A 23,087-nucleotide genomic window follows, 5' to 3' on the forward strand; every position below is an offset into this window, starting at 1 on the left:
GTCTTTTTACATGCTTGTAATTTTGGACGCTACCAGAAAGAAAAAATAAATCCCAAAATAGCAAAATATTTCAAGCTTTAGTATGTAACAGAGTTTGAGTTTGACAGATTTGATTGTGCAAACTAAGAAAGAAATGAATACACACAGAAGAGACTTAAATGTTTTCTCTAGGCTCACGGCAACAGAGGAAAAAAGCATCATGCAAAACTGTGCAGTATTGGTACCAAAAGCAGTCCCCAATACCCATGACTGCATAAGACAGCTCCCACTGCAAATTTGTTTTTTTCATAATATTGCATGAGTTTGGCTAATTGACTCAATATACAATGCATTATGTCACAAAAAAATGGCTGTTGTCAAGCCTACTAAAAGACCCTAGATCAGTCTGCTCTAGTCCAGCCTAGTAAAGAAGTATCCCCATTTGACTTCAGCAAAGAAGCCAAATCTATGTAAACAAGTAGATGATATTGTTTATACTTGTATGCTGAATTTAAATTAAGATCTACTAGGCATACACTCTTGAGGGTGAATAGTTGTATTAGAGAAGGTCTCTATTAGATTCTTACAAAGCTCTCACAAACAGTACCATGTGTTGCAGTCTCAAAAAACATTAATTTACTCCTTCAGCTATCTGAATTTCTTTTTTATAGAAAGAGCAATGTTTACTTGGTCTTCATAGCAGTTACAAAGTCCAGCCTCAGTGTGGTGAAGGCAAGGACTTGCACTAACACCACAGGACACCAGAGTGCAGAAAGTAACAATTAATTACATTATCCTTTGTCAATGTCTGGAGTGAAATGATTTATACAGAGCCGATCAAGGGGATAATTCCATCCAACCCACAGACTTTTTTGCCATGGTCTTTGAGCATAAGGAAGAAAATTTAAAGCTTCATGAATGGCCAGACGCTTAAAACCTTCTCTGGTGTTTGTACAAAACCCAGTGCTTAGACTTAGAAACCTCTGGCATTGCCAAATCTACAAATGTCATCAGTGTGGCATTGTTCTCTGACAATAGAAAGTTGAGGCAAAAATATTTTTGTAGAAATTGTCTAAATTACTATCCTAATTCTAGCTAAACAACTACAAGCTCTGAATTTAGTAATTAAAGGAATTTCTTCCAGGATTAGGGCTGGAGAACTTAGTCGCTTTCTTAAAGAAAAGTGGATTCTCTGCAGTTGGTATAATCTCAGATTTTGTGTGGTAACCAAACAAATCTGTATTTGTTTATTTAATATATGCAATGTGGCTTAGCATATGCCTGTGTTTTTTATTTTTTTACATAAGATACTGAAGAATGACTAATTTCTTTTATACTGGATTACTTTTAGTCATTATATAGGTAAAATCGCTTTAGGAATATATCCCAATATAGTTTAAAAAATCTTTAGTGATGCTTCTGTATATGATACTGGCTTATTATTGACTTAATGTAACCAAGCTCTAAGAGATTTTAAATACTGATTAACATGTCAAGTTTCTAAAATAGCTATGGACATGCCTACTACAGCCTTTTAGTTCATATCAGCAGTGTATTGTCAAGGGAAATCTCCTACCATCCCCACTCACTGTGTTATGATTCTCTTCGCAATGCTATCTTAGTGCATGCAAACTTCACCTGCCTTTTCATGACACATTTGCAATGCAACCAAACTGGAAGACACATTCCGTTAGTGCACATAGTATGTTCCAGTTGCTAACATGGATGCAATGGTGAGAGGGCTGCCCCCCCCCCCCCCTTAAGTCCTTCATTGTATAGCAAGCACAGAGGTAGCAGCAGAAAGCTCTCAGTACATACAGTGTATGCCACATCCTGGAGTGATTTTCACGCATATAAAAGGTCAGTTGTCACCATTTTTACATCTGCTCTTTTGTTCAGCCTTCATGGTCAGTTCTTGCCATCTTGGTCCTTCCTCATCCCCGCAAATGATTGTACTGTCATAGAATCATTAAGGTTGGAAAAGACCAATAAGATCATAAAGTCCAACTGTCAGCCCAACACCACCATGTCTACTAAACCATGTCCTGAAGTGCCACATCTACAAAGTTTTTGATGTAAAGTCATACACATCAGAACCAAGAAGCTCCAGTGCAGCGTATCAGCCCTTTCCACAAAACAGAGGACCTAGGCAACAATGAGGTGGACACACTACCGAGCTTTGTGCCCAGCAAGGCAGTGTAACCATCTGTTCCCATCCCCAAAGTGAAACAGATGCACTGGTGGCGGACTTACTGGAGACAAGAGTCTCCATTCCTCAGCTATCTGGTACAGACGAATAGAGGAATCCTGGTGTTCCTGAATGAATGGCAAATACACTCCAGAGTGCTAACTGAAGAAGAAAAGCCAACAGTAAAAGCACATACTGTTCATGCAGACAGCCAAGGAACAGCTTATGGCCCAAGTCAACCTCACCTAACCCTATAAAAACGCAACATAGTAGCAGGTAGTCAGAGAATATGTATCACATATAGCTGGACTATAGGTATGCAGAACTACTGTGCAGAGGGGGATGTATACATCATGAGGGAGATACAGAGAAAATACTCAGAAGACCACTGACTGACTTTTTATGGTTATAAGATAGCATAAGGTAAGTGCAAGAGTGTTACATGTACAGGTATTTACCAATTAGGTAAGTAATAAATAACTAAATTACGTAAGCAGAATTGTGTGGTGATCTCTGTATTTACCACAGTATCCAAAAGAACGATGACAAGCAACCAGACAGTGTAGCCTCTAAATCTGCACTAAATTACCTCTCTGTTAACATCGATGTCTATGTATATCTCCTTTGCCTTCTCCTGTCTTGAGCACTCACAGGAACAGAAAAGACAGCAACCAATGGGACTAGGCTTCAAAGAATGCAAATGTGCGTATTTCTTCATATAACATTTGCTAGACAGTTGGCTTTTCTTGACGAAAGATGTTGTGAATGTTGGCTTTTCTTGATGAAAAATGTTGTGAATGCAAAGCTTACATGAGTTTAAGGGGAAACTGGACAAATTTTTAGAAAAGATTTTGTGACAGTTATATAACAGACAAATCATGCAGGGTTTAGAAAATCTCTGAGCTGAAACTTGTCATATGCTCGTAAAATTACCAAGTGAAATGCACATATATGCTTGTTCTTGTATTTCTGTTAGCATTAGCTTACACTAACCGGGCCAATAAGAATACTGGATTCGATGTACTCATGGTCTGAATCAGTTTGATCAATAGTTTAATATTTTGCATTGTATTTCTACTGTTTCATAAGATGTATAGATATTGTGTTCTGCACAACACGGCTGATAGGAATGCTTTAGGGTATAATTCAGGTATGCCACAAACAACAGACTATCTGAAAACCACCTGAAAATTCAAATAACCTGGGAAGCGGACTTAATTAAAAAATGGGCTATGTTGTATGAGATTACTAGACAGGCTAATTATGACCTTATAAGAAAAAAACAAACTGTAAGATGTTGGAAAAATCCTGAGGAATAGCCATGTAATTCTGTTGAAAATCAAAAACTGAATTACAAATGTAGTATCACAAAAAAGGTCATTTTTAGAAATAGCTTTTCTTCCATTATCATTCTCAATATAAGAAACTGCAGTATTAATTCCTTCATATGAAACTAGCTCTTTTTCAGTGGTATTGAAGTTTTGATTCTGACAATCAAAAACGATACTTTTCAAAGTACATGAGCAACTTACATACAATCCTGGTTTAGTTCACTGCTGAAGAATGCTGACTATATTCTAATTATTCCTAATCTGCATAAGAAGGCATAAAATTGCTTTAAGATATACAGTATATTCTGCATCTAAGTATAAAATAAAAGGCAATACAACAAAAAACAATACACTCACTTTTAACAAATAGCTCTTTCATGTTTCAGTTTGGCAGGCTGTTTAATACTGTCATTAGTTACAGAAGTTTATGATGCGATTAAAAGTTTCTATTTACTATCTTGTAATAAATAACTGTTCCCCAGTCAAAAAAAAAGAGACCATCTCTTCAAATACCAATATGCGATATACATGACTTGACAAAGATGAAACTCATAAAATTTTGAGAGAAAAATTTGCAGAAATGTAATTGAAATTAGTTGAAATAGAACTTCAGTTTCCATTAGGCCCTGACTGATCTAAGTGGGTATCTCTGCAAATTAATTTCATAGATAGAAGCATCAAAACATGGAAGAGATTAAATAACTTTCTTGTAACAAAAGCAGATAGTACCCTCTTCTTGACACACCAAATTATCACGCATTTATACACCAAAATGCTCTTTCAGACTAAAAATGTTCTGCAAATATACTGGCTCAAGGAGAGAAGTGTAGTAATATTTATATGTGTATATATTCTGCCAAGACTTGAATTAGGTTTGATTTGTTCTCTCCACACAGATACTTAATGTTCCATGATGTGAGAATGCAGATCAACAGGCCAGTGCTTTTATCATTCAACTTTACAACAGCTTACAACAGCTTACAGTGTTCACCTTGCCAAGCAAATAAGTACGCAAGTGACAATGGACATAGTATCAAGAGGTGAAAAACTTAAGATCGACACTTTTAACAACATGGATGAGATGAACATTTCTAAAGCTTTACTATGGAATTGAGTCACATTGCTCTGGTAAATTTTCTGGTAAAAATTCTGGTAAAACTACTCAGTGTCCAGCACCTCTTTTTGTTCTTCACATTGTTCACAGGAAATTTAAAATTCAATGAAAACATAAATCTGCAAGCGCTTCAAGGTATTACCAGCTGAATAAAATTACCTATATTTCCCAGATAGACAGAATGAAAGATGCTTATCAAAATATCTTTCACCTTCAATTTAATTTACTGTGACTGCTTGAATGTATTGCTATGCATTGTTATTAAATTAGGTTGCTTATGGTTGTGTATCATCTAAGTGTTTCTGATTGACAAGGTGACTATTGCAAGTGGGCAAGTGTGAGCTCTCAAAACACCCAGACATCCACTGAGGTTGGCAGTTACTAATTCAGCATCTCAGGTAGATTACATTCCACTGTAGGAAATAGTAAGACATAGCTTTAGCTGCAAAGCACAGTTTTCTTAATGCAAGATTATTCTGTTATAGACTAGAGCTGTTTTATTCTTATACACTCTCAGATTTTTCAGTATTTTTTGTAAATACTTGTTACAGCTGTGATGGTTAACATGGGGGCCTGAAAATCTCAGTAAATCTATTAGTGTTTTGAAAACACTTTTGTAGCATGGAAGAGCTATTTTGATCGGCTTCCGTAGGGACAAGTGCACTGGAGTGTTTCTAGGGTATGTCTGGTGCTTATAGCAAGAGGGGTGAGAAAGATATCAAGATTGTTAGACCATGTGTTGGCTGGTCACAGCACATGTGAGGATATAGACAAGTACATAGAAAAGAGTCAAGAGAGAATTAGGTGGCCTAAATAGTTACATGAAAGCATCACTGGCTACACAGGCGGCAGCAGAAGCTGTGTATGGAACTGGAAAGATATGGTCCTAGCAGCCTTCAACGTCAGGTGTGAAGTTTTAATTTCCTTTCATTTATACAGGCCTTTTTTTGGTCCAAAAATGGTAACCAGTCTGACTTTGTGAAGAAACAAGGACTTTGTCCTGGATACAGAGTTCTTGAGAACTAGTTTTGGCATAGCAAGTTTTCAGTACCTGAAGGGGCCTACAAGAAAGCTGGGGAGGGACTGTTCACAAAGGTTTGTAGTTATAGGACTAGGGGCAATGGGTATAAACTCGAGAGGCATGCATTTAGACTAGACATAAGGAAGAATGTCTTTACCATGAGAGTGGTGAGGCACCAGTACAGGTTGCCCAGGGAAGCTGTGGCTGCCCCATTCCTGGAAGTGTGTGAGGCCAGGTTGGACGGGGCCCTGGGCAGCCTGACCCAGTGGGATGTCCCTGCCCATGGCAGGGGGGTTTGGAACTTTTATCATCAGTAAGTTCCCTTCAACCCAAACTATTCTATGATGGCCTTTGATACCTATAAAAGATATCACCACGGAAGTAGCTTTTTGTTTTCTGAGTGTGATCACTGCTTTTAAGGAAGATCAAACTCGGTCAGATTGTTTGTTTGTGGGGAGCGTGAAAAAGAGTAGTAACATGCACGCAGGTATTTGCACCTGGCAAAAGAAGACAGAGCAGCCTAGAAAAAAGGGGCAGTCGGGGATGCGCGGGGCCTAGAGACCCACTGTAGCGGCCATGAGGTGCGGCCACCGTACACAGCCCGGAGCTCGGCACCGCCCAAGCGCAGGCCTAGAGCCAACAGCGACGCGAGCTGACGGGACAGCCGCCGCTTCTCACCGACACCAGCGCTACAGCCCGGCCCCGCGGCCCCACCGGGCTGTAGCGCAAAGCGGCGCTGCCGGGCCTCAGCTGGGTCGCCGCGCTGCCTTAAGATGGCGGCGGCCGTGCAGCCCCCTCGCTGTGCCCCGCTGCCCCTTTCCGAAGTGGGGAGGCGCGGGGCAGCAGCGGCGGGCGGGGCAGCCACTCCGTCCTTGTCCCCGTCCCCTCCGCCGTGCCCCGCTCCCCGCCCGCCGCCCCGCGCCCCCCGCCGCAGCGGTCCGGCCCCTCCCGCTTCGCCGACCGGAAGTGGCGTCACCACCCGCGGCCCGCGCGGCCCCCTCGCGGCCCCGCCCCTGGCGGCGGCCCCCGCAACCCCGCGCGCCCCCCCCCGCCCGCGCCCCCCGCCCTGCAGGCGAGTGCGAGCCCGGCAGCCCGCGGCCCGGCGGGGAGAGAGCCGGGGAGAGCGGCTCCCAACCGCCGCCGCGGCGGCCGTTAGGACAGGCCCCGCCTCTTCCGGGCCCGTCCGGCTGGGCCGCCGCCTCCTCCTCCCTCGCTCGCTCTCCCTTTTGTGAGTTATAGCAACCGTTGCCTTGTGAATCAAGCGCCATAGTCACCGTAGTCCTGGCGACTGTTACCCATCAACAACAACCGCTCCTCGCCTGCTCCTCCTCCTTCTCCCGCCGCTGCTCCTCACCCCCTTCTTCATCGTCACCCACAACAACAACAACAACAACAACAGCCGCCTCCGGCAGCGACGACAGCGGGAGCAGCACCACCGCCCGCCGCAGCCCAGGTGAATGTGCCCGCCGGGCCCTTCTCCCCCCCTCCCCCCGCCGCCTCCGGGCCGGGGCTCGGTCACGGAGCCCTCCCGGCTCCCCCCGCCGCCCACCCCGCTTCTCGGCCTTCCTCATGCTCCCTCCGCCGGTGTCCCTTGCGCCTGGGGGGGAGCGGGGATGGGGGTGCTCCCGGGACCCCCGGGACCATCGCTCGGATGCGGTGGGTGTGCGTCTTACACCGGGCTCTGGTTTACATCGATGGGGCAGCGTAGAAATCGGAGAACGAGGATCCGGCCGCAGGGTAAGGTTACTTACTTTAAACCCGAAAAAAACCCCAAACCCAAAATCGCGGGGGTGGGAGGAAAGATGCAGTAGGAGACGAATCCTGTAGCGCACCGAGAGCAGGGGCTGTTTTTCCCCTTTGGCTTATAGGGGCCTTTTTCTGATTCGATGCGACTGCTAAATCTTGCAGATTTTTGTGAACTTGCTGTATCGTGCTATCGATCACCTCCATCACTCTCCTGTGCTTTATGTAGCTGTGTGTTTTTTCTTCAATTCATACTGAACGTTGCTTATTTTAGTTCGAGACGTATTTTCTTTGTATAGCGAAGTGGGGTTTTTCATTTATTCAGTACCCCCACCCATACACGCACAGAGTAGCACGGTTTTTCTTTTCTTGCGTTCGTTCTGCAGGGGATTATTTTTTAAATGATGCTTTCATGCTGGCGGTGTAGTAGGGAACCGTGCATGTGTAGATCTATTTTATGCACAGTGAGTTATGTTCATGTGGAGAGAATCCATTTCAGTTTCCTTTTAACTCTTAACAATGAAGGAAATCCAGGATATTGGCTGTGAGTTTGTGTAAGTGTGAGTAGCAAAGAAAGGAGAAAACAAGAAATAGTATTAAAAATGGTCTTTGTGATTTTGTTACTACTACTGTACTTCAAGAGTACGTTTGGGAAGAAGGGTAGGGGCAGCTTTTAAACTCTAAAGGAGCCGTAGTAGAAATTGTGTTGTTAATAAGGATGTTTTGCATTTTTTCAATCTAAAATGTTTGGTTTTTTCTTCTTTTTTGTGATTTCTTGTTAAGATCTAAAAATGTATGTTGTCAGTGGCATTAAATGATCTTTTATATACTACTTAAATTCTTTCAGATAAAGTGAATTGTTGACCCTTATTAAGGCAATGAAATTCTCTTTTAGCACTTCCATATCCAGTTGCACTCTCCTGTTTAACATGTCAAATCCTGTGTCATTGTGGCAAGCTTTTTTCTTTTTGAAGTGATGACTTATTTATTTCCTTATTGCTTTATTTCGTAAAATAGGGAAAAGGGTGTTCTTATTTTTTTCTGGTTTTATATCTGTAGAATCCTGTGTAAAATGTAGGGTTTCCCTGTACAGTTTCAACAATATATTCATTTGTCTCACATTGAAACTACCAATGAGTGTAACAGGAGCAGTTTTTCCAAGTGACTGTGAACTCTGAAATGTGCTGAGTAGTGAGTGCATTGTTGATATTAATATTTTTTAAGCTAAGGCATATTGAATGTCTTCTTTTATTTTTTGAATGTGTATTTCATGGGCCAATGAGAACTTAGAAAATACATTAGTTTGAGTAATGACCAAAGGTCTCTATGTTGTCATCTTTTTATTTTATTCAAGGTGAAACCACTGAATGCTAGTTTTCTAGATTCTACTGTGATCTAAGTTCTAAAGACATTGACAGTTTTCAGTGTGAGTTATAGTACTAAATCAATTACATGGTACATTAAAATGTTAATGTATTTGGTATTAGTTATAGCGCGTAGTTTATGCAATTTATTAGTTGTGAAATCATTCCTGGCATTTACCGTTCTTGAAAAGAGAAGATGTCAGTTTTGCAGCGTGCCCTTCTTGAGTAGCCTCTTAGAGCGGACAAAGTACTACTCCAAAAGGAATCCTTGGGTGTTGAAATCTCTTTGCATAACATGTATCCAGACCCTTGGTAGCAAGGGAAAGTGTATGCATAGGCTGTAAGACAAACTTTCTGTTTTAACTGTGAGGAGGAGTACAGATGCTTCTTAAAAATTAGATTAATACATGATTTTGTCTAAAGACAAAAGCCTTTGTAGTACTATTTACTTTTTCTTTGTAGTACTATTTACTTATTTTCTTTTTGTTTTCTCAATTTGTAATACAGTAATGCAGCCATAATCACCTCTTTTAGTATTGTGGACTTCACTCTGAAAAGTATTGACTCTTTATTCTCTCTGAAATACTGTAATGATCACAGATGAGATCTGCATTATGCATTCTGATTCCCTAATGCCTGTACGTATCGAAACAGTTTGTTTGTGATGCTAACAAGTATTTGAAAATGAGGTGGGTTATGGTTTGGGGTTTTTTTATTCATTGTTTTTTGTGACTTAGACTGTGTAACTGTCTAATTTGTGTTTCAGCATATCCTAATGAGCCTATCTGGATCATATGCTCTGTTGTGTTGTTAGTGAGCAAACCTACATTGTGCTACTGTGGAGAAACCCTTTCAGCAATGTAGCATAGGTAAATTAGATGGGAATCGAAGGTATAAAGCTGTTAAAGCGTTTAAAGTCAGGGTATTTTATGTGATAATTAGGTTCAGTTTTGTTAGCTATCTCATTTTTTATTCCTGCCTGATACAGTCGTTTGTTAATCACAAAACTTTCTACTTGAATAAATGTTGCAGTTTCTTTTCATTTACTGGGCTTTACTTTGAGGGAGAAGGCTGTTACTGTTTTCCTCTTTTCTTACTTGAAACCAAGGCAAGTATGTAAAATGCAATAATCTTTTATCACTGCAGTTCGTTTTGGTATTTTTAGCTAGTGTTTCTGGTTTTCATGCTTTACTTTGTCCCCTTATGAATGGCTTGCTTCACTCTTAAAATATTCTGTGTTAGTTGTATTTTCACCTGCAGTCTCCGAAAGTGTACCAGCTGCAGGTATTGTCATCTCGAACACTTAAAAAATGAATAGGCTTTTAAAAATATAGGGTATATGACTCTTCAAGTCATTTCTTAAAAATCATTTTCAGTTGAAACAACATGTTGTGAATGTAACACAAATACACGTGGAATAAAAAAAAATAAGCTTTCAATGATACTGCAATGTCCTTGTTGTTGGAGTTCCATTTCAAAATCAAGCTCTGTTGAATGAATATATTAGGATACCAACAGCAGTATGTTTTTAAATTATGAATTAAACTACCTTTTTTTTTTTTTTGGTTAAGAATGAGGGCTAAAAAATTAATGAGGCTTTTGAAATGAGTAGGTTAATGTTTAAGATGATGTTTTTCTGTTGCCCACAAGTTTGTTACTTACATATTTCTGGTAAAGTCAGTTGTCAATTATAACAATCCTTTTTTTGTGTATGCTATATATACAGACCCCTGTTTTAGAAATTCAGGGAGCAGTACATATACTGATTTGGCTAAATCTAGATTGTTAGGGACAGATGGCTAATTCAAACAGGTGTCACTTTCATTCCTTGTGCATTGTGTTGAGACTTCCAGAGGTTTACAAAAGAGCTGCCTAAAGCAGGTGGTGGTCTCTGATTTTGTAGAAAATTATTTTCCCGGTGACTAGGTGTGTTTTAGTAGTTAACATGTCAAAGTTTAAAGTGTTCCGTATAGTACAATCATGTTATTTTTTGATTCTTTTCTCATTGGACTTCTAAGGGAGATGTGATTATTTGGGTGTGAAATTTATCTGTTTATGGCTGTATAGATAGACATAGCCATAATAATTTTCATTCTTGCAAAACCAAGAGCAGATATATTGCTTGATGTACCGTTTTGTTTCACTGAATTACTTACTTTTACTTTCTTTTCTTAATGAATAGTTCCCTTGAGAATATTTTTTAATAAAAATGTCCAATTATTAAGAACACAAGATTAGTTTCAAACTTCTGTGTGTTTTGCTGGCACTATTCTATATTAGTACACCTGCAGTTTCCTTTCTTTTTAAAATTTTATTCTTCAGTAGTTATTATTTCCTCAGTTGTAAAAGATTTCAATAAGAAAGACTGAAATGAAATTTGATTTCTAACAATTCTTAGGCATTTTTGGTTTTGAGGGTTTCCTTTTTTTTAATGTTGTTTCTTTTACAACAATGACTGATGTTCATTCTTCGTTATTTTCTCTCTCATAGATGCACCAGAGGGTGCTATGCTATTTGAAATACAAAAAGGAAAGAAAATCCTAGAACATCTTTCATTGAACTGCACTGATAATGTGTGCAGGATTTGACTAAATCTCACTGAAATTTTTCTGCTTGTCTCTGTATGTTGCCATATAGCAAACTTACTATTTTGGCAGTATTGTGCTAAAAATAAGTTAAGAGGTTGGCTGTTTTAGATATGTGTGTGTTCCTGTGTGTGTGTGTGTGTATATACACGCACACACTTAAAATTTCTGTTCAGTGAAAGAGAACAAGTAGTTATATACAAATTATGTCTGTATAGCTTATAGTTGAAACAGTTTATCCTCATTGAAGTAAGTTATTGCTTATTGAAAAGCTAGTTGACCTTACCTACAGATGCACATATGTGTTTTGGAGTGACATTTATTGTACATTACGTTTTTCATTTATAAATCTATATTTGTGTTTTACATAACTTGTTCATTTATGGCTGAATTATTTTTAAAAAAATGCATTGCTGTATAGAGACTTTTCTTTTGTTCTTGCTGAAACTCTTCCTGGATGAAACTCGGGTTGAAGGTTACCTGTTCACTTCTAAACTGTAAGAGAGATGGGAACTTTAGTCGATTAGGATAGATATCTTTATTCATCCATCCTTACTTCTGGGAAAGAAAAAATACTATGCCACCCTAACCCCTCCCCTCCAATATAATAATACATATTTATGAGTACTACTGTGTGTAATTTGAAAATTTTCTTTATGGATGTGTTAACCCAACACATTAGAATTGCATTGTTGAAACTTCTGTAGTTTGATATTGGGTTTTTTTTTTCCATATAGCTGTAAGAATAATAAGGAAATGCTCTTTTTTGTGTATGGATGGATAATGGTGTCTAGTTCAGTGTAATTTCGCTTTGGAAATGTATGAAAAGGTGCAGACTGGAACTGGGGTAGTACATCTTAAAGTGTTTGGCTTTGCACACTACTTGTAGTTTGTTTTTTCTGTTCCACCATGGTAAGTTTTTTGTGTTTGGTCCCTCAAGTTCAAATTTAGCGTTCCAAAATCAAAAAGTAGTGGATGGATTATATTGTCAGTTGCATTTAATAAAGGAATTTCCTGTTTTACAGTGTGAATTGTAATGTGGCTTGGAAGTTTAATTCTGACAATGCAGACATCCTCTGTAAATGCTTAACTTATTTCTAACCTTTCTTACTTGTTTAATTCTTACACAACATCCATAATAATGCTAGTAGTCCACCAAAGATGTATATAAATCACTAAATTTGAGTGTAATTGTAACTTTTGTGACTTATTCATTCATGATGAGAAGAAAAAAGTGTCTAGTGGTATTTTTAAAGGTCATTTCACCCACCCATGGATCCAGTACCTCGAGTATGAATTAGCTTCTTAGGCATTTTCTGATTAAACAATTTCTTTAGTTTTTTTCATTTTTTTTCTTATTGAAGTCTTATTTCAAAAAATTTTATAAGATCTTTAAGGCAAGAGCCATGTCTTTAGATTTTGTTCAGGCTTTGGATACTGTCACTACAGCTAATGACTCAAAGCAACGTTTGCTGTTTATCTGCCAAGTAAATGGCTTCTCTCTTCTGTTACCTTGTAATAATTAATCTGTGTTTTCTCTCAGGTACCACCTCAGAAATGTTTTCTAAACACTTCAATTTAGTGTAGTTACATTATGCAATATTACGAAGTAGAAATAGAAGCAAACATACCTGTTAATAGATGAAGCATGCCACTTAGCAGGTGTCTTTAAGTCAGTTTATTCTACTTTAGTCAAGGTGTTCTATTTTCTTGTCTAATTATTTCTTTTTCTCTGCTATTAATAGTACTTCTCTTACAAACAACTAAAAAAGTGTAATAGAATTCTGAGCCAGAACTACCTACAACATGGTTAAGGTTATATGTATTTATTATACTTCTGTGGAGCTAAAATTCAAAAATACATTTTTAGCTCCAAAAAGCTAATTAATGTCTGCTGAAATTTCAGACGATGCATTATGTATTGTTTCTGTTGATTCTAAAATGTACCTAAACTGGGGTGGGGGATGGAGGGACAGAGAGGGTGAGAAATCTTACTTACATAGCTGTCTTAATCTGACAGTAATATTGGATGCTTATAGGCTATATGAAGAGTTTTCTTGCTAGTGTATCAAATGACCAGGGTTGTGAATTTGAGAAAATGTCTTTCTGTGTGACTTGTTGCATATACATATCCATGATGCATTTTCCAGAGTTGCTGTTGGTCATCTAAACAAAATTAGTACTATCACTTGAACTTTTTTCTTCCTTATCTCTTGGTAGCGTTCTGCACTGGCAAGAGCTGAGGGTGCAGTTTGACAGTACAAGTCTTAGATGAGTCAGACTACAAAAATGTGGTATTTACTAAGTAGGACTAAGGCTACTCATTATAGTTAGGTGAAAGCAAAAATTACAACATAATTGTCTTCTTGCCATTGGAAGGAATGGTGAATGTCGGGATTTTGTCTTATGTTAATTGTCTCATAAGTTTGAAGATTCACATTCTATGTAACTGCTGTGAGAAGTTTTCAGAGTTCTCCATCTAAAGCTCTAACTGTTTTTTTCCATTAATATATGTGCTGTGTTCTTACCTCTTCATTGTTCTGTAGCTTGATGTAAGCAGAGGAGACAACATAGTTACAGATTTAGTGAAGGTTGTTTCCTGCTTCACATTCTTGAGATAGTAGTTCTTACATTAGGAAGGATATGTGGATTTACACATAGGGTTGATAATTTGTATTTCTAGCTAAGTTTTTTCACACTGCAGTTATTGTTGGTATCCAGTCTTAATTGTTTTGGGCCTCTTGGAGGTCTTGGAAAGATACATTAAAGAAAAAACTCACCCTAAAACTGCTTATCTTAAAAACCCATACTTGCTTTTCAAAGTGCTTTTTTAGAAAAAGAGTTCTTATATAATCACCATTTTTAAATTAAATTTTCTCACAATTTATTATTAAGAAATCTAAAGTAATTTAATGATCAAATTATAAACATCTTACAGTCAAGTTATTGAAAATTAATGTTTAACCTAAATACCTATAGCTCTACAGACTACTACACTCATTTCTAAAAATAATATATGATTTTTGAAAGTTATTTCAGTTACTTCTGCAGTAAGGTCTGGCTGTATTCAAAGTTACACTAGCCTTGTCTAGTGAGGAGCAGTTGAACTACCTGAGGAGTAGCTGACTTATCAACTGAACTGCTAGCCCTGAGGTGAAATTGACGTGCTAATTTATTGAGCATGTAGTAGCTAAGGTCACATCAACATGCAGTTCTCTTTTTTGTATTTAGTTCTCTCCTATTTTATTTGGTCCACTCTGTGTCACACTACTTCAACTGAGTTGCAGTTTGCAAAAGAGTTGATAACTCTTCGCATTCATTTTATTGTTTCCTATCAGATTTAGTAAACAGAAAAAAAATGTAGAATCCAGTACGTTTTAAACTCCTCAGAGATGTCTTTGTGTAATAGCAATTCCCTGTAACTTCTACGACGATTATTCTTTGGATTTTGTGAAAGGCATGAAAGCTGTTCTGTGAGCTGTACCATCATCACCATTGTTTTAGGGAGTAAAACAGACATGCTTAGCTTTAGAATGGAGGTATGCAGCACAAAAATATGTCTCCATTCCCTTATTTTGTGGAAATTCTTTTGTGCTCAGATTCTGTGTTTTGAGGTAAGACAAGTGTGAATGAGTTAAGATGAAAGCACAACTCTTTATGGTGGTGTCTTTTTCCAGCTGATTTCTGACTGAAGGTTGTCCTGGTTTGCTCTGTGTTTCTCCAATTGCTCTGAAACTCCTTTCTACTCTTAGGGGTATAGTTCTGACAAGGTATTTCAAGGAGCATTAGTGGGCAAGCAAATCTGTAGAGGCTTTAGTGCTCTCAGTCTGTGGTTATGTGGAGATGGAGAGGCTTAGGGTTTTCCAATCCTCAGGCTGGTTCACTAGGAAACTCATGTAAAATCAAGGGAAGTTTTATTTGCAGTGGACTGAGAATTAAGAGTTGGTCTTTCAAAGCAATAGCTTAATTTATCATGGAACTAGTGATTCAGGCTTACAAAGTGGAGCTTTTTCCATTTTGAAGGTTGTGTTTTTGTGCTAGTTCGGCTGAAGCTGTTTGGAGTGTTTTTTTAAATGCTGTTGTTTCAAATCATCCAGATGGTCAGTAGTGAAACAGTATAAGCTTATGAACTTGCGCAGTCTGGAATATTCAGATTTCAGTGACCATCTTGTATCACTCTTTGTTTGGGAAGGAAGATCTTGCTAAGATTTCAGATACTAAAATTACCTGCCCTAATCTTGATATGAGTCACTGAGTTAAGTTTCCTGTCTTTGACAGGGAATGAAGGTGTTCAGGATCTTCACTGCTCGTCCTTACTTTAGTGTGCATTTCTGCTGATTAAATTTTGAAGAAACTGACATTTCTTGACTTAGGGGAAGAGTTACATACAGGGTCATGACTTCAGTGCACTTGACCAACTCTGGTGACCTAATGAAGATATTATCCTTCATGCAGCCTTGGATCACAAGTTGCATATCACAAACTTATTTCAGGCAGCTAAGACGAAGGGGACTTTTTAGGATTTCTTTGCATGTGGAGGACTGCCTTTTAAGGGTTCCCACTGCTTGATTTCAGGATAGCGTACTGTGTTATATGGTTAAAATGTCGAACAACTCAGTCCTGTAAATCACAGCAGCCCTTAATGGCTTGTGTCCTCAGCACAGTCACAAGTTTGGGATACTCAAAAGTAATCTTGTAGCAGCATAATTGTGTTGCTGGTTACATCTTATGATCCAAGGATCAGCTGAATTTTTTAAAAGTTCAACATCAGCAGGCTGACCATCTGTAACCCACTGAAACATAGTAAAGCTGGAATCAGCAGTGCATTTTTTTTCATGTGTTGTAAATAACTAATCCTTTTAATGCAGTAGAAGATTTTTCTTCTCAGATTTTATATCTGAGAAAAAGTGTAATGTCCAAGGCAGAAAAATACATGTATCTGGCATATAGGAAATTGGAAGTTATGATTTAGTCATCTGTGATGAAAAAGGAGGGGTGTGTGTGGAGTTCTGATCTTTAATGTTAAGTGCATGTTCTAAAACTTGTGGTATAAGAAAGGCCAACGTAGTGTGTTGTTTTCCCTTTAAAAATCGATCAGAGGTGTAATTGGGTGTTAACAGTGAGGACTGAGATGTTGATTCATAATCTGTGAAATCCTTTAATAAAATTAGCTGTTTCATCTCCCTAAGCCAAGCTGCCTGCTCCAAGTGTAACTTTGTTTCATAGCGATGCTTCTGAAATCCCAACGATCTGTTCTCATTGGCTAATATAAATATATATATTTAAAATATGTTTATTCTACGCGAAGTACTACTGTCTTACATGTACTGTTTAAAAAAACTTTTTACATAATCTAGTTTACAGCATTTAACCTGCTAGTATGGAAATAGTTTGCTGTACAACCAAAGAAACAGAAGATAGTTAGGGTGTTTAGTGCTATATGGTCTCCTGTTGGTATTTTTTCTTCCTTCCCCCCCCCCCCCCTTGCAAAACAAAAGAAATGTGGCAGATCATTTTATAGGAATAAGAGTCATGTATCAGGGTGTCGCTTTTTAACCTAGGTGGTCCAAACTTGTCAGAGTTACTTGTGTTATCACAGTGGGTGAAACTGGTGAGTTTACATCATGACTGTTGTCATGCTATTTCTGTATTATTATTGTACTTTATGTACTTCAGAGAGTGTTAGTGCATCTTTTCTTACAACAAATGTGTAGATTAGCTGTTACGAACATGGTATTTTTGTACTACTTAGTGAAATCTAGTACAAAAGTGGTCAATGCAAAGAAAAAAAAAAGACTTTTAACCTACTTCGTCCGTAATATGCTGGCAAAAAGAGGGAGAGATACCAATCCTGTGCAGATGGCTAGATCTTGACAGACCCTCAGCCAGCAGTCTGTAGACCACCAGCTGGGGACAAAGTGTCTGGGAAGCAGCTCTGTGGAGGAAGCCCTGGGGTCCCTGATTCACAGTGAGCTGAAAATGGGCCAGTAGTGTGTCATGGCAGAAGGGAAGACCAACAGTATATTGGGCTGTATGAACATGGTTATAGGCAGGAAACTGAGGGAGATTATTATCCCAGCTGTGTCCACACCTATTAGGCACCATCTACATCCACGTCTAGCTTTGCTATCTCTCTTCTGCTGTTATGGGAAAGGTTTTGATATGTTATTTTTATCCAACAATTTATTCTCTGGATTTCACAGACTTAAGACTGGACATGCAGTCATTTATAAAGTATTTTACCATGAAACCTTGGGAATTTCCACTGGAACCTTGCAGAGGCAAAAATAATCACAGTAGAGAAAACTGCAATGGAAGGAAACAAATTTGGTTTTCAGGCGAAGGTAGCTGTGAATAAAAGTGTTTGAAAGACAAGAAGGAAAGTCCTCAGTTGAGTAATTGGCAAAACTAAACTCCAGATACTGATTTCTGTGGACTTTTGTGTGTGTATTTATCAGGTTCTTAATTTACAGTTTGTATTTTGTATTTTAAGTATAGTCACTGTAAACATAGAGATTTGTTAACTATTAACTGTTCATTGAATCTATACAGTCCTAGCTTGATTAATCATACTTTTTTTTATAATTAATGGTTTTCCCTTTTTTTTTTTTTTTTTTATTTCTGTATACTGGTATGTTGTTCAGTATTCATTACTTCATTTGGATTTTAGACTGTACTTCCTGTTTTCTCTGTCTCAGTGGGGTTGCTTTGGAGGAGAAAAAAAAACATACTAGATTATCCTACCTAATAAGAACCATTATGCATCTTTTTTTTTTCAGCAGTTTCATGTTTTCACATGCTTTTTAGAGTCATAGCTAAGACCTTAGATAACTGTTTGAAGAAGGAAGATTTAATAAGATTTAATAATCTTAGAATGTTTATAACATTTGTAAATATATGCCAGTAATCAGTGTTGAAGTGGTTGGTTTTAAGTGACACATGGAACAAAAATAAATATGCTGGTAACTGTCTAGGAAATAAAAGCTGAGACTTGCTCATATCAGTGTCTTTTAAGGTGCTGAGTACTCTTAGGGTGGTAAAGTAGAACAGAATGCACTGTTTGGAACTGAGTGTCTTTTACTGCAACACAGACACGAAGTCACGTGGGAATTTTTTGGAGTGTTTGGCTTTTTGAATTTTTTGGTTTATTTCTGTGTCTATGAATTTATTTATATTTCTACCTTAAAAACATTTCTTCATTGTGTGCGACACCAAAATCAAGCTTTATTTTTGAAACATTTATAGTAATAAGTGTCTTGTGAGTAAATATGCGTTTGCAAAAGCCAACATGTTTGGACAAGTCACACCGGAAAGCAAACAATGTTAAAATTAGTATCTTAAATGTTTTCCAGGGTGATACTGACTTTGAAGCCTGTTTGGTAAAATGACATTCTTGCAGGGAGAGCATTTCTTTGTCATTGCTTCCAACAGAATTAATTTCTTGTGTATTTCCTGTAGAATTGCTGTTGCTGGATTTCCTCTTAACTGGAATATGCATTTCTTTAAAAAAAAAACCAAACCTCCTAATAAACATGGTGAAATATTAGCCTCCTCTTACAACTATACTCAGATGGCAAGGGACTTGTATGCTTTCATCATTGGTTACCATCTGGCTTTGATTTTTTATCATATTCTTTTACTAAACAGAATGGATTGTTTAATTTTCCTTTCTGCTGACTTTAATACATTACTAGGAAAACAATAATTTCATTTTACAATAACTGCACTTTAAATATATAGATACAAAGCAAAGTGGTAGAATTTTAAAGAGATACTTAAAATTAAGATGGTGGGGCAAGGTAAAGGATATCTTTAGAACATAAAGCAGTATTAAGAAATAGCTTTTTATCAATGTGTACAGAATTAAGTTATTTCTTTGTGAATGCTTGTGTAAAAGTTTTCTTTGTATACGTACTTAAAGGTTGTTTGTTCATTTTCTTTTCTTTCCTTTCTTTTGCTTGCCTTTTCCTAGACAGGAAATTAAAGTATATACCACTCTTTAAATCTTCCTTTATGTCAACTTTTTTTTCTTCCTTTGCAGTGTATGATTTGGTCCTTTTTTTGCTGTCTTATTATATTATCATTGATGGCAGTTTTATCTGTTCTTGTGTATTTAGTAACTACAATTATATTTTCAGTGTTTTTTGGTACTAATTTTTAGTTATTAAGCTCTGCAGTTCGATTTTGGTTTTCTTTTTCCTGTTCCATGCCTAGATTGCATGTGGTTTAATATTTAACAGTTTACCTGAGATAGAGGGGTGTGACAAGGCTGCTAAGCATCACCTTATGCTTAGCACATGCTTATCACATGCTGACATATATGTGGCTGGGCTGTAGGGTTGGCCTACAGCTAGTGATCTGTGCTTCCAGGGACTACATGGTTCTTTCTTGCCAGCAGCCACTTCGCTTTTTTTGTTTGCTAACTCTAGCTTTCTGTTGGGGTGTTTTAGCCTGCTTCATATCAATGTAAACAAAATTGACACTTATTGAAAATGTTCCTCGGATTATATTTTAGGCATTTTGATGTACTTTGAAAGAACACGTATTGAGAAGTTCACAATCTGTTTCTTTTACCAGCAATATGAGAATAGGTAAATATTAGGGAAGGGGGGGGGGGGAATAAAACATATTGAGGAGTGGAAACCTCTGAGACTATCTTAAAATAAGACCTTGGGGTTTGGCTTTTTTTGTTGCTTTATTTTGTTGGTTTTTGGTTTTTTTTTTTAAATCCTTTTGAACTTACAAAAGTGTGCTCACTTGACACTTAACGAAGATTTCCTGCAGAGTCTATTGATATCTGCCACCTTTGTGGAATGATGAAGCCAAGCTTCCACGCCTGTTAGGGTTGACTGAGGAGCTGCTGCTTGCTTGGATTTGCCCGAATGTGTCCTGGAAAAAATATGCACAATCCTCCAAGGCAATTAGAGACTAACTTTTGAAAAACCTGCAACTAATCTCAAGGTATCGTTGTTTATTATATTATTTACAGCCACAATCTTTGCACTTTACACAAATGATTATTTCTTGGTCAAAATTTTGAACAGTTCATCCACAGCAGTTTTTAAATATTTAAGTAAAGTCTGATCATATTCATCAACTTTTTAATACTACTTGGTGTTGCTTAGTTCAGGAAAAACTGAACTCTAGGATTTGAAATGTTCGGATTGGGTAATTCCATTTCGTTTGGAAATCTTTATAATGGTATGAGATGTTATGTGTTTTTAGACGTCCAGGTTTATTTAAGAGTTGTACTGGATTCTCCCAATCCTTTGTAGTCATCTAGTGGTATACATATTCATAATCCTTTATGTGCTTTATATGTGATAAATTTTTATCTGTTTTCGTATTGGAGAACATTATCCATACACAGTGGTATAAAGATTTTTAATAGTTTACAATTGACATTCTAATTTCCCATCAGAGTATACTATTTTAATTATATTATGTGGATGGCTTAGACTATGACTTTCATTACTAAAATGACAAATTCAGGTTTTCACTGGAACTATAACAAATCAAAGTTAGCTTTCTTTGTTACTGATTGCTTAGAAAATATACAAGCCATATTTAAGGTCATCCTTTTATGTTTGAAGATGTGAAAAGAATAACATCTTTGATAGAATTGATTATAATACTGAAAAACATTGAAATAAAAATTTGCCAAAATTTTTGTTAACATAAAAATACATAATTTTTACAGCTCTGTGTATGTACACAGTGAAAAGGAGATAGTTTTTATTTCACTATGGTCACTGTTCCTGTAGCAATTGGTTTTATGTCTTCTTAAGTGTGTTATTTCTAACTATGAAAGTCATAGCTCCCTGAAAATGTAATACCTTTTGCAAATGGGGAGTGATATGATTGAACGCAATAATATATTTTTGATAATCAGAGATATTAATTCTTGCTGAAATGTAATATGTTCTTGTAAGCAATTAGTGGAACATATCTGGTCTTGCTTAATTTTAAGTGAAATAGTTTTGTTATTGTAAATTTTGTACACTTGTAACCTCTCTGCAGGGTCTCTGTGTTCTGTATACCAAGAAAAATCAAACTTGTGCCTGCTATGTGTCTGCTTTTTTTTTCTTGTGTACAGTAGAACAAATTTACAATCATTCTGAGGATATATGGACAGTGTCTTTAGAAAAGTGGTTTTGCTGCTTTTTAGCTTTAAAGGAGGAAAGGCAAAATTTTCAGAAAGTTGAGGACTATGAATTTATATGCATTAATTTTAAGTGTATCCTGTGCTTTTCACTACTAGCTTTGTCTTACATCTCGTCTAATAGCTGTTCTCTATATATCCTTTACATCCCGTGTCCTGGTCACTGTGTTATGTGCTTGGCCTTTTACAATTAGTTATTCATCCTTCCTCTCTTCTTTTATTCATCTTCCAGTTCTTTATGCTGCTTCTGTGTTAACTGTGGGAGTGTTGGGAAACAATATTTTCTCAGTCATTGTATTCAGGGCTGTACATCATAATAAATTTGTAGGAAGGCAATTTGGGGAAAACCATAGCTTCAGCTGTTTACTGGTGTGGTGTCAGTAGTATGTATGTGGAAGATGGTTACGTGTACAATTTTTGCATTGTTAAACAGTGTCTCCAGAGAAATTTAGTGGTTCAGTTTAGTAACAGGTAAAAACCTGATATTGCCAGTTTCTGGTAGAGAAGTTTCATGGGTATGCCACTTTTAAATTATTGTTGGAATTTTGTGCATTTACTAAAACTGAGTGTTGAAATAGTGGTGCTTTAAGTATCATAAAATATGTATGCATTTAAATACGTAGAGGCAAATAACCATTTTTTCCTGTCAGTGTTCTGAGCATTGCTGAGAACTTTAATCTTCTGAAACTGCGTGTGTGTGAGGGGAACTATGATTTTTTTTTTCTTTTAAGTTGCAATGAAATGAAAACAATAGTATTATGGAAGATGTTCAAGAATGTTAAGTGTAAGTAACAACATATTTGCCGTTTTGGATGGTTGAATGTCTGTTTAGATGGTTGGATATATGCTATGCATGAAGCAGCTGTTTTGTATGTTTATATGTATTTGCATATACAATATATGTGTATGCAGAGCAACAGTGTGCATGTATATATTTCTTGTTTATGTATGTAGATGGTACATAGAACCAAATGTATTCCATCTACATTAAGTAATTTTACATCTAGAAGAACCTAGTGGAAAAGACTTTCTGCGGGATCCCTGCCCCCATACACTGTTTCTGAAGGCTGAAACAGCCTTTTTAAGCATCTTAAATGATTCAGGTTTTTTTGCTTGTAGCAGTAGCCACAGCTTGTCATTTTCATGTCAGTCATTAAATATTTTTTTTTTTCTGAACAAGAAACATAAGGGAGCAGTTCTGTATGCATTTTCTCTGGTATAGCAGTGGTGATAGTGAATTATATGCTAAGAGGAAGACATACAGAGTTATATGAGACAATATTAACTTCTTAAATCAGCTTGGTAATGTGGAACTGTCTCCTAGAGCTAGCTGGTGCTTGCTGAGTGTACACAGCTTCCTTGAATGGCCAGTTCTACAGGTGAGAGATCATCTATGATAGAAGATAGAGGATTGTTAGGCTAGACCTTAGGCTGCTCATTGCCAGATTCTGCTCAAATTTCTTTTACTGAGCTGTCATTGAAGATAACCAGGTTATATCACCAGATTTAATAAATCAAGACCTTATTCTGTTTTGTGCAAATAAAACCTTGATGTCTGCAAGAGTAATTTACTTCAGTGACATTGAGGGGAATATCAGAC

General features: G+C 37.4%; 1 protein-coding gene across 2 annotated transcripts in view; it reads left to right on the plus strand.

Moving 5' to 3' along the window:
* The first annotated feature begins 6,711 nt into the window (after positions 1-6,711).
* RFX3 (regulatory factor X3) overlaps positions 6,712-23,087 on the plus strand; it is a 101,471-nt gene continuing 85,095 nt past the window's right edge. Inside the window, exon 1 of one of the 2 annotated variants that reach the window (XM_054053454.1) lies at positions 6,712-7,086. The gene's annotated coding sequence lies outside the window, so the exon portion shown is untranslated. The remainder of the gene's footprint in view (positions 7,087-23,087) is intronic. The other variant, XM_054053453.1, reaches the window with a different exon arrangement.

This window comes from Cuculus canorus, chromosome Z (assembly GCF_017976375.1).
Source record: "Cuculus canorus isolate bCucCan1 chromosome Z, bCucCan1.pri, whole genome shotgun sequence".
Classification (NCBI taxonomy): Eukaryota; Metazoa; Chordata; class Aves; order Cuculiformes; family Cuculidae; genus Cuculus; species Cuculus canorus.